At 47.4% G+C, this 5,342-nt stretch overlaps 1 protein-coding gene across 49 annotated transcripts in view; it reads right to left on the reverse strand.

Moving 5' to 3' along the window:
- Window positions 1–5,342, reverse strand: part of LOC116217168 (uncharacterized) — a 93,507-nt gene that overhangs the window by 87,434 nt on the left and 731 nt on the right. For 47 of the 49 annotated variants that reach the window (XM_085236153.1, XM_085236154.1, XM_085236152.1 and 44 more), the window contains exons 2-3: window positions 4,705–4,858; window positions 3,871–3,929 (exon numbers count right to left, since the gene is read on the reverse strand). The gene's annotated coding sequence lies outside the window, so the exon portion shown is untranslated. Of the gene's footprint in view, window positions 1–160; window positions 342–3,842; window positions 3,930–4,704; window positions 4,859–5,342 lie in introns of all 49 variants that reach the window. The other 2 variants (XM_085236109.1, XM_085236113.1) reach the window with 2 other exon arrangements.

Raw genomic sequence — 5,342 nt, forward strand, 5'->3', positions numbered from 1 at the left:
GTGCAATGGTCCCTCCTGTGCTCTGCAAACAGCATAGCTGGGTGCACCAGCAAGGGGTGCTCCAACCTGGGGCACCATCCAGCACTGCTCATCGCCCTCCTGTCCCCCATTGGAGCACTTCCTTGGGACGTGACCTTTAAAGGCTCCCATCCTACCTTACCCTCAGCATTTCACTCCAGTGCTTTACACTGAAGGGTAGGAAGGGAATGCAGATGTCACACTGCTGCTGAGCGTTCACCTCACCGCCGGCAGCTCCGTGCCACAATCGGAGCAGTGGTCATTGCATGGAGGGCTGCAGATCCGCGACTCCGGGAGCAGGAATCGGAGCCATGCAGATAAGGCTGTCATCGGAGATAACGGCAGTCAACAACCCTGGGCGTCATTATCTCCGCGAAGGGAAAAAAGCAGGCAGCTCCCTTAATATACAAAGCGCGGCGGGCATATATATCTCCTTTACAATGATAGATGGTGAGGGATAAAGGGGAGATCTGACAGAAAGCCTTCAGCCTGCCTCACACCCTCCAAACTGCGCGTTCCTGATGGCAGCATGCAGCCTCCCCCCCATGCACCGCTCCGGCCGGGCGCAGCAAAACAATTTCGCCGACACGCATCTAAGTGAGGTCTTGGGTTGTTTTTTTTTTTTTCTCTTCCTCCTTTGGTTAATGGAATTTCTTAAGATGGAATAATGAAGCGGTGATTGTCACCCGCGCCTCACTGCAAGGCAAACAAATTGGCTGGATCAGGCCTTTTTAATTTGAAAAAATAAATAGAATCAACGTGAATTTATTTGCAGTGGGTTGATTGCGCTCTGAAACCATTACACTGCTAAACCTCTATTGCTTTACAACCAAACTCTGGGAGCGGAGCCACCCCCAGTGCACAACGCAGCGCTTCCCAGCACCACAGCCTGTCCCATACAGCCACCGTCCCCACAGCCCCCCTCTGAGAGCATGGAGATGATGTACGGAAAGGAAAAGTGGTGCAATCCTAAGTAAAACATCGAGGGCTGACTTCTTTCTGCTCGTATCTGAAGTGAGAAGAAGCGCAGAAGGGCATTTAATTAAATCAAAGGGTAAAGGAGGGGGCTGCGGTGCAGCTTGCTATTATGTTACAGTTCACTAAAATGAAAACTTATTTTTAAACCTCTGGTATTAATTTGAGATTATTCAGATACTTAATTAAAAGTGCAGCATGTGTTAAATATTATTTCAACAAAGATTATCATCAAAACGCTATGTAATAAGATCCTTCAATGCTTAGAGCGATATTTTATGCAAATTTTCTATGCCACCAAATGAAGGTCTCTTCATTATTTTTTCCCCCCTTCTTCATTTGCAGAAGCAAAACGTTCCAGGCAAGAAAAAAAAAGTTTCTAGAACAACACAGTGCCACAGATAATGCAGAGCAACAGACAGCAGCTCAATAGTGGTTGCATCTCCATGTCTGTCCAGGCAAAACTCCACTGGAGGGGGAGAGGCAGTGCTCAGTGCTCCAAGAGTGAGTGAGCCCTCTGCCTACACCTGGGATCGGATCAGATAAAGTTTATAGGGCAAAGATGTTTCCCTGTGTGGGATTTCTCCAGTGGCCTTCGCTCTCTGCACGGGGTCAGTCAGGCTGATGGGCTGATGTCTGTTGTAGGATCGGGGTTCAGCACTAAATTTTTCGTGGCCAGATCCCTTTTAGATTTATAATAATAATAAATAATAACAAATTACTTGTTCCAAGTGACAATATTTTACCCAAAAAGGAAGCTAATAAAAACCAAGCACCAAATACTTATGTGCACTCCCCACTTCTACCCCAGTCCCATCAGCCCTGCCTCCAGCACACTTCTTTCATTGGCTGTAACCAACCAGTACTGCTCCATGCCCGAGCAAAGACTTCACTGCTTCATGGGAACTTAAAAACAGTGCTGATCCCAACAGTCCTGGGCTGTGAGGAATTGCTGATCCTGTTTTTAACACATAGAACATCTTAACTTACTGTATCAAGGGACTTCAAACAGAATCCTGCTCGCTGCTCAGCCTGAATGCAATGCACTGATTTTGTAAATACAGGAAGGGCTTCTGTATATGAAAATACAGGAGGAGCACTACTTTCGGTTTGAGGGATAGTTTGAGCTGTCATCAGAAAAAAAAAAAAAAAAAAAAAAAAGCACACACTGCTTTCAGAGCACCGCTGATCAAAACCAACGCCAGCAGCGCACTGTGCCCACATCTGGAGCCCCAGCATGCACACACCTCGACTCTCAGGAGCTCTTCACCCTGAGCTGATGGCTGACCCCATCATCAGCCCCCAAAACAACGCAGCAATAGAAAACGCCGAGACAACGTTACAGCACTTGGTCTCAGATCGCGGTCAGAAGTGAGCAGCACCAGCAACTCGAACAAGAACTGATGCAAATAGTAATTAGAAACGATCAAAGACAACAAACCAAGCAGCAGAATGCAGCCATGGCTGCATGCTGAGAGCCAAAGGGGATTCCTCTGTGTCAGAGAGGGATTATGAGTGTGAGCGTCCTTGGAATGAACTGCAGAAAAGGTGTAATAAAGTGCACTAAAGACAAGCAGAAAGCTGAGGAGCAGAGTCTGTCTGTAAGCGGTGGCTCTGTGCTCTCTGCTGCACTCCTTGAGCGCAAACACTCCTAACGATTTGCTCCCCTTCTCCCTGCCCGTAAACCCAGAGCCCGGCACCGGGACCGACAGCAGAGCAACAAATCCACGGCGGATCTGGAAGGGATTTGGTTTTGCTTTGCGACAAAGAGGGGGAAAAAGTGATAACCTGCTTTTAGTGCTGAACCGCCTGTACTGAAACGGGAGAATAAGTGCTGAAATAAGTGAAAGAATGAGTCGTGCAACCTACCCACAGCTTTATCGTGAAACAGAGACCCGAGCAGAACACGATAGATCATCTTGGGTTTCATACAGAAACAGAACACAGAAAGCTGCTTTCACAGGAACCTACAGACACGATACACGCATTTATCGGGACATTCTTTAGGGGGGACGTTTTGCAGCATAAGGATTGCTTTGTAGATTTTGTGGTTTCTGCGTGTTTTTCCTTTTTTTTTTCCCAAGTTTTTTTTTTTTGGGGGGGGGGTCTCTTTTTTTAATTATTTTTTTCCTTTTTTCTTTTTTTTTTTTTAATCTTCCGACACGAAGGGGAAGTTCACCAGGACCCCCCGCCCCGACACCGGACAGCCGCAGACCGGGCGCCCCGCAGCCGCAGGCGCCTGCTGCCCTCTATCGGCCCCGCCGCTCCTTCGAGTTCGGGAGCGCCAAACCCTGCCTCTGCCTCGGCTCCGCTGCTCTGTAATTAATGACTTCTTGGACCGACAAATCCCCCAAGGAACGGCTGATACTTCTTCTTATGTCGCTTGCAACCCTCTGACAACACAGCCCAAAGGACAATACAAATATACAGCTTGATGAAGCTGTTAAACAAATACGAAATGCCTGTGTTTTGGCCCACCAGTCTAAACAATGTGATAATGGCAATAATAGCTCTATTCACAGCATAGCTTTCCCAGTACGGCTCTTGTAAACTTTCACTATCTGAACTGTTAAACAAAACTCGGGCTCCATCAAGGCCTTTTGTGCCTTATCACGCTGCTTTCTGTGCCCAAAGTGATCCCCCAAAGTGATTAGGAGGACCCAAGGAAAAGCAAAAGGAGTGTGGGGTTCCCATAGGAGCTGCTGACCAGATATTGGAAACCAATCAAATAAAAGAGCTAGGGCTTGTAACAATCAAAAAGGTTGGAACGAAAAGAGTAGGGCAGGAGGAAAGGCACCAAATCACAGCACCGGTGCAGCTACTTCCTTGCAGTAGGACTCGTCCCGTACCTTTATGGCTTCTGAAATGGGTGCTCACCTCTGTGGAGCATGAGGATTGCTCTCGGTCCTGTCTTCATCTCCTCTGGTGATGAAAATCTGGAGAAACGCCACAAAATTAAGCTAAACCAGCGCGAGTTTAGAATCAGATTTCCAAATATAGGCATTTTAAAGGGTGAACTGTTGTTCCTCTTAATAATGTACAAAATGTTGAGGTCAGTACTGCTTCTACTGAAGTCTGTGTCAAGCCCTCATAAATACACATACACAGATTGGTGTCTGAAAATAAAGGGAATTACATGCATACGTGTGTGTATCCAGACTGTATTAAAGATCACAAATACGCACGTTCTCCTTGCACAAACATGCAGATTGGGGTAAGTGCTGCAGCACACAAGAAAACCCATTTTATTTTTCCAGGCATTTGAAGTGGCTGCTGAGAATACAACTAGCAGCCACTGCAACTTCCAGAGGAGCAGCACAGACTGGAATTTAAAGCAATTTAAAGAGTGGGCTGCTTCAGCAACGTCAGACATCAGCTCACACATATCAGTGTGTCCCAGTTTGCAGGTAACAGCCAGAATACATAGCTCCCAGCTCCTGCCTTTAACTTCGTAAACAAATACATCTCTACAGACACTGCACTGCTCCGCCCGTATGGAGCTCATTAACAGCTGGGTCGTACTCAAAACCTAGAATTTACAGCATGTGCAGGGGAAATTATTTTTCGGACGCTCTCTGGCCCTGCTTCTCTGCAAACAGTGGAAGCCACCCACGTAGCCCCGTGTGCTCCTATTGAGCGGTGTTCTGAGCTGCCACATAGACGTTTTCCATTAAAAACTGCTGTTGGCCTTCACTGATCTTAGAGGGGTACCTGCAGAAGCGAGAGGGGTGATGCCTCGTCCCTGCAGACAGCCAAGGTCAGGCTGGATGGGCTCTGAACACCTGATGGAGCTGTGGGTGTCCCTGTTCATTGCGAGGGGGTTGGACCAGATGGCTTTTAAGGGTTTCTTCCAACTCAAATGATTCTGTAAATTTAAGAACACCATATCCCAAGCTGCAGCTCATTGCTTGTGAACTGACTGCTCAACCCCAGCTCTCCCAACCTGCTCTCCAAACGATGCCGTGTCCCACCATGTCCGTTCATTACACCAAAACCTCGATTACCCAAAATTCTCCACCGCTCCCCCATTATGCTCAGATAATTGAGGTTGTACAGAGTGCACTTGCAGCCAGTTAGAAGAGCAAGCATTATCTTTCAGCTGATACAACTATCAATAGCAAGCGTACAGCATATACTACAAAAGCTTTATTGTGCATATGGAGGGAGATAGAGATGAGATACGGTTCGGGGAGGCAGTTTGTCTAGTGGTTACAGTACAGAGTTGGGTGTCATGAGACCGGAGTTTTAATTACTGCCTCTGCTACCGACTCCGTTACTCAGATAACCACTCGCTGTCTCTGCATGCCAGCATCCCGCCCTGCGAGAAGGGCACAGAGAGAATTACCCAC

The sequence above is a fragment of the Meleagris gallopavo genome, chromosome 14, assembly GCF_905368555.1.
Source record: "Meleagris gallopavo chromosome 14, MGAL_WU_HG_1.1, whole genome shotgun sequence".
In the NCBI taxonomy this organism is placed as follows: Eukaryota; Metazoa; Chordata; class Aves; order Galliformes; family Phasianidae; genus Meleagris; species Meleagris gallopavo.